Consider the following 11,233-nt stretch of genomic DNA (forward strand, 5'->3'; position numbering starts at 1 on the left):
CTTTCAAACTGGTTGCAATTATTCCTGTTATATGATGGAAGCACTGTTGGATTTTTTTTTCATTTTATGGTTCGGGCGTTGACTTCTAAGGCCCTAACTATTCAATCTGTTGGAGCAACGCCCTAGGGTGAAGCCTAGGTTGCTCGGAAAGTAGAAATGACCATAAGATTCATACTGGTTGCAATTATTCGTTTTATACGATGGAAAAGCTGTTGCATATATATTGTATTTGATGCTTCTGGCGTCGACTTCTAAGGCACTAACTATTCGATCTGGTGGAGCAACGCCCTAGTGTGAAGTCTAGGTTGCCGGAACGTAGAATTGGCCAACACTTTCAAACTGGTTGCAATTATTCCTGTTATATGATGGAAACACAGTTTTATTTTTAATGCATTTTATGCTTCGGGTGTTGACATCTAAGGCCCTAACTACTCAATCTGTTGGAGCAACGCCCTAGGGTGATGCCTAGGTTGCCCGGAAAGTAGAAATGACCATAAGCTTCATACTGGTTGCAATTATTCGTTTTATACGATGGAAAAACTGTTGTATTTATATTGTATTTTATGCTTCTGGCGTTGACTTCTAATGCCCTAGCTGTTCGATCTAGCGGAGCAACGCCGTAGAGTGAAGCCTAGGTTGCCCAGAAGGTAGAATTGGCCATCACTTTCAAACTGGTTGCAATTATTCGTTTTATACGATGGGAAAACTGTTGTATTTATATTGTTTTTTATGCATCTGGCGTTGACTTCTAATGCACTTACTATTCGATCTGGTGGAGCAACGCCCTAGAGTGAAGCCTGGGTTGCACGGACCGTAGAATTGGCCATCACTTTCAAACTGGTTGCAATTATTCCTGATATATGATGGAAACACAGTTGTATTTTTTTTGCATTTTATGGTTCGGGCGTTGACTTCTAAGGCCCTAACTATTCAATCTGTTGGAGCAACGCCCTAGGGTGAAGCCTAGGTTGCTCGGAAAGTAGAAATGACCATCAGTTTCATACTGGTTGCAATTATTCGTTTTATACGGTGGAAAAACTGTTGTACTTATATTGTATTTTATGCTTCTAGCGTTGACTTCTAAGGCACTATCTATTCGATCTGGTGGAGCAACGCCCTAGAGCGAAGCCTAGGTTGCCCGGAACGTAGAATTGGCCACCTCTTTCAAACTGGTTGCAATTATTCCTGTTATATGATGGAAGCACTGTTGGATTTTTTTTTCATTTTATGGTTCGGGCGTTGACTTCTAAGGCCCTAACTATTCAATCTGTTGGAGCAACGCCCTAGGGTGAAGCCTAGGTTGCTCGGAAAGTAGAAATGACCATAAGATTCATACTGGTTGCAATTATTCGTTTTATACGATGGAAAAGCTGTTGCATATATATTGTATTTGATGCTTCTGGCGTCGACTTCTAAGGCACTAACTATTCGATCTGGTGGAGCAACACCCTAGTGTGAAGTCTAGGTTGCCGGAACGTAGAATTGGCCAACACTTTCAAACTGGTTGCAATTATTCCTGTTATATGATGGAAACACAGTTGTATTTTTAATGCATTTTATGCTTCGGGTGTTGACATCTAAGGCCCTAACTACTCAATCTGTTGGAGCAACGCCCTAGGGTGATGCCTAGGTTGCCCGGAAAGTAGAAATGACCATAAGCTTCATACTGGTTGCAATTATTCGTTTTATACGATGGAAAAACTGTTGTATTTATATTGTATTTTATGCTTCTGGCGTTGACTTCTAATGCCCTAGCTGTTCGATCTAGCGGAGCAACGCCGTAGAGTGAAGCCTAGGTTGCCCAGAAGGTAGAATTGGCCATCACTTTCAAACTGGTTGCAATTATTCGTTTTATACGATGGAAAAACTGTTGTATTTATATTGTTTTTTATGCATCTGGCGTTGACTTCTAATGCACTTACTATTCGATCTGGTGGAGCAACGCCCTAGAGTGAAGCCTGGGTTGCACGGACCGTAGAATTGGCCATCACTTTCAAACTGGTTGCAATTATTCCTGATATATGATGGAAACACAGTTGTATTTTTTTTGCATTTTATGGTTCGGGCGTTGACTTCTAAGGCCCTAACTATTCAATCTGTTGGAGCAACGCCCTAGGGTGAAGCCTAGGTTGCTCGGAAAGTAGAAATGACCATCAGTTTCATACTGGTTGCAATTATTCGTTTTATACGGTGGAAAAACTGTTGTACTTATATTGTATTTTATGCTTCTGGGGTTGACTTCTTGGGCCGTAACTATTCGGTCTGGTGGAGCAACGCCCTGGAGTGAAACCTATTTTGCCCGGAACGCAGAATTGGCCATCACTTTCAAACTGGTTGCAATTATTCCTGTTATATGATGGAAACACTGTTGTATTTTTTTTGCATTTTATGGTTCGGGCGATGACTTCTAAGGCCCTAACTATTCAATCCGTTGGAGCAACGCCCTAGGGTGAAGCCTAGCGTGCTCGGAAAGTAGAAATGACCATAAGTTTCATACTGGTTGCAATTATTCGTTTTATACGATGGAAAAACTGTTGTATTTATATTGTATTTTAGGCTTCTGGCGTTGACTTCTAAGGCACTATCTATTCGATCTGGTGGAGCAACGCCCTACAGCGAAGCCTAGGTTGCCCGGAACGTAGAATTGGCCATCACTTTCAAACTGGTTGCAATTATTCCTGTTATATGATGGAAACACGGTTGTATTTTTTTTGCATTTTATGCTTCGGGCGTTGACTTCTAAGGCCCTAACTATTCAATCTGTTGGAGCAACGCCCTAGGGTGAAGCCTAGCTTGCTCGGAAAGTAGAAATGACCATAAGTTTCATACTGGTTGCAATTATTCGTTTTATACGATGGAAAAGCTGTTGTATTTGTATCGTATTTTAAGCCTCTGGCGTTGACTTCTTGGGCCGTAACTATTCGGTCTGGTGGAGCAACGCCCTGGAGTGAAACCTAGGTTGCCCGGAACGTAGAATTGGCCATCACTTTCAAACTGGTTGCACTTATTCCTGTTATATGATGGAAACACTGTTGTATTTTTTTTGCATTTTATGGTTCGGGCGATGACTTCTAAGGCCCTAACTATTCAATCCGTTGGAGCAACGCCCTATGGTGAAGCCTAGGTTGCTCGGAAAGTAGAAATGGCCATAAGTTTCAAACTGGTTGCAGTTATATGTTTTATACTATGGAAAAACTGTTGTATGTATATTGTATTTTATGCTTCTGGCGTTGATTTCTAAGGCACTAACTATTCGATCTGGTGGAGTAACGCCCTGGAGTGAAACCTAGGTTGCCCGGAACGTTGAATTGGCCATCACATTCAAACTGGTTGCAATTATTCCTGTTATACGATGGAAACACTGTTGTATTTTTTTTGCATTTTATGGTTCGGGCGTTGACTTCTAAGGCCCTAACTATTCAATCCGTTGGAGCAACGCCCTAGGGTGAAGCCTAGGTAGCTCGGAAAGTAGAAATGACCATAAGTTTCATACTGCTTGCAATTATTCGTTTTATACGATGGAAAAGCTGTTGCATATATATTGTATTTGATGCTTCTGGCGTCGACTTCTAAGGCACTAACTATTCGATCTGGTGGAGCAACGCCCTAGTGTGAAGTCTAGGTTGCCCGGAACGTAGAATTGGCCATCACCTTCAAACTGGTTGCAATTATTCCTGTTATATGATGGAAACACTGTTGTATTTTTTTTGCATTTTATGGTTCGGACGTTGACTTCTAAGGCCCTAACTATTCAATCTGATGGAGCAACGCCCTAGGGTGAAGCCTAGCTTGCTCGGAAAGTAGAAATGACCAGAAGTTTCATACTGGTTGCAATTATTCGTTTTATACGGTGGAAAAGCTGTTGTATTTATATCGTATTTTATGCCTCTGGCGTTGACTTCTTAGGCCGTAATTATTCGGTCTGGTGGAGCAACGCCCTAGAGTGAAGCCTAGGTTGCACGGAACGTAGAATTGGCCATCACCTTCAAACTGGTTGCAATTATTCCTGTTATATGATGGAAACACTGTTGTATTTTTTTTTGCATTTTATGGTTCGGACGTTGACATCTAAGGCCCTAACTATTCAAACTGTTGGAGCAACGCCCTAGGGTGAAGCCTAGGTTGCTCGGAAAGTAGAAATGTCCATAAGGTTCAGACTGGTTGCAATTATTCGTTTTATACGATGGAAAAACTGTTGTATTTATATTGTCCTTTAAGATTCTTGCATTGACTTCTAAGGCACTAACATTTCTATCTGGTGGAGCAACGCAATAGAGTGAAGCCTAGGTTGCCCGGAACGTAGAATTGGCCATCACTTTCAAACTGGTTGCAATTAATCCTGTTATATGATGGAAGCACTGTTGGATTTTTTCTTCATTTTATGGTTCGGGCGTTGACTTCTAAGGCCCTAACTATTCAATCTGTTGGAGCAACGCCCTAGGGTGAAGCCTAGGTTGCTCGGAAAGTAGAAATGAACATAAGATTCATACTGGTTGCAATTATTCTTTTTATACGATGGAAAAACTGTTGTATTTGTATTGTATTTTATGCTTCTGGCGTTGACTTCTAAGGCACTAACTATTCGATCTGGTGGAGCAACGCCCTAGTGTGAAGTCTAGGTTGCCCGGAAAGTAGAAATGACCATAAGCTTCATACTGGTTGCAATTATTCGTTTTATACGATGGAAAAACTGTTGTATTTATATTGTATTTTATGCTTCTGGCGTTGACTTCTAATGCCCTAACTAATCAAACTGTTGGAGCAACGCTCTAGGGTGAAGCCTAGGTTGCTCGGAAAGTAGAAATGTCCATAAGGTTCACAATGGTTGCAATTATTCGTTTTATACGATGGAAAAACTGTTGTATTTATATTGTCCTTTAAGATTCTGGCATTGACTTCTAAGGCACTAACTATTCGATCTGGTGGAGGAACGCAATAGAGTGAAGCCTAGGTTGCCCGGAACGTAGAATTGGCCACCTCTTTCAAACTGGTTGCAATTATTCCTGTTATATGATGGAAGCACTGTTGGATTTTTTTTTCATTTTATGGTTCGGGCGTTGACTTCTAAGGCCCTAACTATTCAATCTGTTGGAGCAACGCCCTAGGGTGAAGCCTAGGTTGCTCGGAAAGTAGAAATGACCATAAGATTCATACTGGTTGCAATTATTCGTTTTATACGATGGAAAAGCTGTTGCATATATATTGTATTTGATGCTTCTGGCGTCGACTTCTAAGGCACTAACTATTCGATCTGGTGGAGCAACGCCCTAGTGTGAAGTCTAGGTTGCCGGAACGTAGAATTGGCCAACACTTTCAAACTGGTTGCAATTATTCCTGTTATATGATGGAAACACAGTTTTATTTTTAATGCATTTTATGCTTCGGGTGTTGACATGTAAGGCCCTAACTACTCAATCTGTTGGAGCAACGCCCTAGGGTGATGCCTAGGTTGCCCGGAAAGTAGAAATGACCATAAGCTTCATACTGGTTGCAATTATTCGTTTTATACGATGGAAAAACTGTTGTATTTATATTGTATTTTATGCTTCTGGCGTTGACTTCTAATGCCCTAGCTGTTCGATCTAGCGGAGCAACGCCGTAGAGTGAAGCCTAGGTTGCCCAGAAGGTAGAATTGGCCATCACTTTCAAACTGGTTGCAATTATTCGTTTTATACGATGGGAAAACTGTTGTATTTATATTGTTTTTTATGCATCTGGCGTTGACTTCTAATGCACTTACTATTCGATCTGGTGGAGCAACGCCCTAGAGTGAAGCCTGGGTTGCACGGACCGTAGAATTGGCCATCACTTTCAAACTGGTTGCAATTATTCCTGATATATGATGGAAACACAGTTGTATTTTTTTTGCATTTTATGGTTCGGGCGTTGACTTCTAAGGCCCTAACTATTCAATCTGTTGGAGCAACGCCCTAGGGTGAAGCCTAGGTTGCTCGGAAAGTAGAAATGACCATCAGTTTCATACTGGTTGCAATTATTCGTTTTATACGGTGGAAAAACTGTTGTACTTATATTGTATTTTATGCTTCTAGCGTTGACTTCTAAGGCACTATCTATTCGATCTGGTGGAGCAACGCCCTAGAGCGAAGCCTAGGTTGCCCGGAACGTAGAATTGGCCACCTCTTTCAAACTGGTTGCAATTATTCCTGTTATATGATGGAAGCACTGTTGGATTTTTTTTTCATTTTATGGTTCGGGCGTTGACTTCTAAGGCCCTAACTATTCAATCTGTTGGAGCAACGCCCTAGGGTGAAGCCTAGGTTGCTCGGAAAGTAGAAATGACCATAAGATTCATACTGGTTGCAATTATTCGTTTTATACGATGGAAAAGCTGTTGCATATATATTGTATTTGATGCTTCTGGCGTCGACTTCTAAGGCACTAACTATTCGATCTGGTGGAGCAACACCCTAGTGTGAAGTCTAGGTTGCCGGAACGTAGAATTGGCCAACACTTTCAAACTGGTTGCAATTATTCCTGTTATATGATGGAAACACAGTTGTATTTTTAATGCATTTTATGCTTCGGGTGTTGACATCTAAGGCCCTAACTACTCAATCTGTTGGAGCAACGCCCTAGGGTGATGCCTAGGTTGCCCGGAAAGTAGAAATGACCATAAGCTTCATACTGGTTGCAATTATTCGTTTTATACGATGGAAAAACTGTTGTATTTATATTGTATTTTATGCTTCTGGCGTTGACTTCTAATGCCCTAGCTGTTCGATCTAGCGGAGCAACGCCGTAGAGTGAAGCCTAGGTTGCCCAGAAGGTAGAATTGGCCATCACTTTCAAACTGGTTGCAATTATTCGTTTTATACGATGGAAAAACTGTTGTATTTATATTGTTTTTTATGCATCTGGCGTTGACTTCTAATGCACTTACTATTCGATCTGGTGGAGCAACGCCCTAGAGTGAAGCCTGGGTTGCACGGACCGTAGAATTGGCCATCACTTTCAAACTGGTTGCAATTATTCCTGATATATGATGGAAACACAGTTGTATTTTTTTTGCATTTTATGGTTCGGGCGTTGACTTCTAAGGCCCTAACTATTCAATCTGTTGGAGCAACGCCCTAGGGTGAAGCCTAGGTTGCTCGGAAAGTAGAAATGACCATCAGTTTCATACTGGTTGCAATTATTCGTTTTATACGGTGGAAAAACTGTTGTACTTATATTGTATTTTATGCTTCTGGGGTTGACTTCTTGGGCCGTAACTATTCGGTCTGGTGGAGCAACGCCCTGGAGTGAAACCTATTTTGCCCGGAACGCAGAATTGGCCATCACTTTCAAACTGGTTGCAATTATTCCTGTTATATGATGGAAACACTGTTGTATTTTTTTTGCATTTTATGGTTCGGGCGATGACTTCTAAGGCCCTAACTATTCAATCCGTTGGAGCAACGCCCTAGGGTGAAGCCTAGCGAGCTCGGAAAGTAGAAATGACCATAAGTTTCATACTGGTTGCAATTATTCGTTTTATACGATGGAAAAACTGTTGTATTTATATTGTATTTTAGGCTTCTGGCGTTGACTTCTAAGGCACTATCTATTCGATCTGGTGGAGCAACGCCCTACAGCGAAGCCTAGGTTGCCCGGAACGTAGAATTGGCCATCACTTTCAAACTGGTTGCAATTATTCCTGTTATATGATGGAAACACGGTTGTATTTTTTTTGCATTTTATGCTTCGGGCGTTGACTTCTAAGGCCCTAACTATTCAATCTGTTGGAGCAACGCCCTAGGGTGAAGCCTAGCTTGCTCGGAAAGTAGAAATGACCATAAGTTTCATACTGGTTGCAATTATTCGTTTTATACGATGGAAAAGCTGTTGTATTTGTATCGTATTTTAAGCCTCTGGCGTTGACTTCTTGGGCCGTAACTATTCGGTCTGGTGGAGCAACGCCCTGGAGTGAAACCTAGGTTGCCCGGAACGTAGAATTGGCCATCACTTTCAAACTGGTTGCACTTATTCCTGTTATATGATGGAAACACTGTTGTATTTTTTTTGCATTTTATGGTTCGGGCGATGACTTCTAAGGCCCTAACTATTCAATCCGTTGGAGCAACGCCCTATGGTGAAGCCTAGGTTGCTCGGAAAGTAGAAATGGCCATAAGTTTCAAACTGGTTGCAGTTATATGTTTTATACTATGGAAAAACTGTTGTATGTATATTGTATTTTATGCTTCTGGCGTTGATTTCTAAGGCACTAACTATTCGATCTGGTGGAGTAACGCCCTGGAGTGAAACCTAGGTTGCCCGGAACGTTGAATTGGCCATCACATTCAAACTGGTTGCAATTATTCCTGTTATACGATGGAAACACTGTTGTATTTTTTTTGCATTTTATGGTTCGGGCGTTGACTTCTAAGGCCCTAACTATTCAATCCGTTGGAGCAACGCCCTAGGGTGAAGCCTAGGTAGCTCGGAAAGTAGAAATGACCATAAGTTTCATACTGCTTGCAATTATTCGTTTTATACGATGGAAAAACTGTTGTATTTATATCGCATTTTATGCTTCTGGCGTTGACTTCTAAGGCACTATCTTTTCGATCTGGTGGAGCAACGCCCTAGAGTGAGGCCTAGGTTGCCCGGAACGTAGAATTGGCCATCACTTTCAAACTGGTTGCAATTATTCCTGTTATATGATGGAAACTCTGTTGTATTTTTTTTGCATTTTATGGTTCCTGCGTTGACTTCTAAGGCCCTAACTATTCAATCCGTAGGAGCAACGCCCTAGGGTGAAGCCTAGGTTGCTCGGAAAGTAGAAATGACCATAAGTTTCATACTGGTTGCAATTATTTGTTTTATACTATGGAAAAACTGTTGTATGTATATTGTATTTTATGCTTCTGGCGTTGACTTCTAAGGCACTAACTATTCGATCTGGTGGATTAACGCCCTGGAGTGAAACCTAGGTTGCCCGGAACGTAGAATTGGCCATCACTTTCAAACTGGTTGCAATTATTCCTGATATATGACGGAAACACTGTTGTATTTTTTTTTTTTGCATTTTATGGTTCGGGCGTTGACTTCTAAGGCCCTAACTATTCAATCTGTTGGAGCAACGCCCTAGGGTGAAGCCTAGGTTGCTCGGAAAGTAGAAATGACCATAAGTTTTATACTGGTTGCAATTATTCGTTTTATACGATGGAAAAACTATTGTATTTATATCGCATTTTATGCTTCTGGCGTTGACTTCTAAGGCTCTATCTTTTCGATCTGGTGGAGCAACGCGCTAGAGCGAAGCCTAGGTTGCCCGGAACGTAGAATTGGCCATCACTTTCAAACTGGTTGCAATTATTCCTGTTATATGATGGAAACACTGTTGTATTTTTTTTGCATTTTATGGTTCGGGCGTTGACTTCTAAGGCCCTAACTATTCAATCCGTTGAAGCAACGCCCTAGGGTGTAGCCTAGGTTGCTCGGAAAGTAGAAATGACCATAAGTTTCAAACTGGTTGCAATTATTTGTTTTATACTATGGAAAAACTGTTGTATTTATATTGTATTTTATGCTTCTGGCGTTGACTTCTAAGGCACTAACTATTCGATCTGGTGGAGCAACGCCCTGGAGTGAAACCTAGGTTGCCCGGAACGTAGAATTGGACATCACTTTCAAACTGGTTGCAATTATTCCTGTTATATGATGGAAGCACTGTTGTATTTTTTTTGCATTTTATGGTTCGGGCGATGACTTCTAAGGCCCTAACTATTCAATCCGTTGGAGCAACGCCCTAGGGTGAAGCCTAGGTTGCTCGGAAAGTAGAAATTACCATAAGTTTCATACTGGTCTCAATTATTCGTTTTATACGATGGAAAAACTGTTGTATTTATATCGCATTTTATGCTTCTGGCGTTGACTTCTAAGGCACTACCTTTTCGATCTGGTGGAGCAACGCCCTAGAGCGAAGCCTAGGTTGCCCGGAACGTAGAATTGACCATCACTTTCAAACTGGTTGCAATTATTCCTGTTATATGATGGAAACACTGTTGTATTTTAATTGAATTTTATGCTTCGGGCGTTGACTTCTAAGGCCCTAACTATTCAATCTGTTGCACCAACGCCCTAGGGTGAAGCCTAGCTTGCTCGGAAAGCAGAAATGACCATAAGTTTCATACTGGTTGCAATTATTCGTTTTATACGATGGAAAAGCTGTTGTATTTATATCGTATTTTATGCTTCTGGGGTTGACTTCTTGGGCCGTAACTATTCGGTCTGGTGGAGCAACGCCCTGGAGTGAAACCTATTTTGCCCGGAACGCAGAATTGGCCATCACTTTCAAACTGGTTGCAATTATTCCTGTTATATGATGGAAACACTGTTGTATTTTTTTTGCATTTTATGGTTCGGGCGATGACTTCTAAGGCCCTAACTATTCAATCCGTTGGAGCAACGCCCTAGGGTGAAGCCTAGCGTGCTCGGAAAGTAGAAATGACCATAAGTTTCATACTGGTTGCAATTATTCGTTTTATACGATGGAAAAACTGTTGTATTTATATTGTATTTTAGGCTTCTGGCGTTGACTTCTAAGGCACTATCTATTCGATCTGGTGGAGCAACGCCCTAGAGCGAAGCCTAGGTTGCCCGGAACGTAGAATTGGCCATCACTTTCAAACTGGTTGCAATTATTCCTGTTATATGATGGAAACACGGTTGTATTTTTTTTGCATTTTATGCTTCGGGCGTTGACTTCTAAGGCCCTAACTATTCAATCTGTTGGAGCAACGCCCTAGGGTGAAGCCTAGCTTGCTCGGAAAGTAGAAATGACCATAAGTTTCATACTGGTTGCAATTATTCGTTTTATACGATGGAAAAGCTGTTGTATTTGTATCGTATTTTAAGCCTCTGGCGTTGACTTCTTGGGCCGTAACTATTCGGTCTGGTGGAGCAACGCCCTGGAGTGAAACCTAGGTTGCCCGGAACGTAGAATTGGCCATCACTTTCAAACTGGTTGCACTTATTCCTGTTATATGATGGAAACACTGTTGTATTTTTTTTGCATTTTATGGTTCGGGCGATGACTTCTAAGGCCCTAACTATTCAATCCGTTGGAGCAACGCCCTATGGTGAAGCCTAGGTTGCTCGGAAAGTAGAAATGGCCATAAGTTTCAAACTGGTTGCAGTTATATGTTTTATACTATGGAAAAACTGTTGTATGTATATTGTATTTTATGCTTCTGGCGTTGATTTCTAAGGCACTAACTATTCGATCTGG

The sequence above is a fragment of the Calliopsis andreniformis genome, unplaced genomic scaffold, assembly GCF_051401765.1.
Source record: "Calliopsis andreniformis isolate RMS-2024a unplaced genomic scaffold, iyCalAndr_principal scaffold0025, whole genome shotgun sequence".
NCBI classification, from domain to species: Eukaryota; Metazoa; Arthropoda; class Insecta; order Hymenoptera; family Andrenidae; genus Calliopsis; species Calliopsis andreniformis.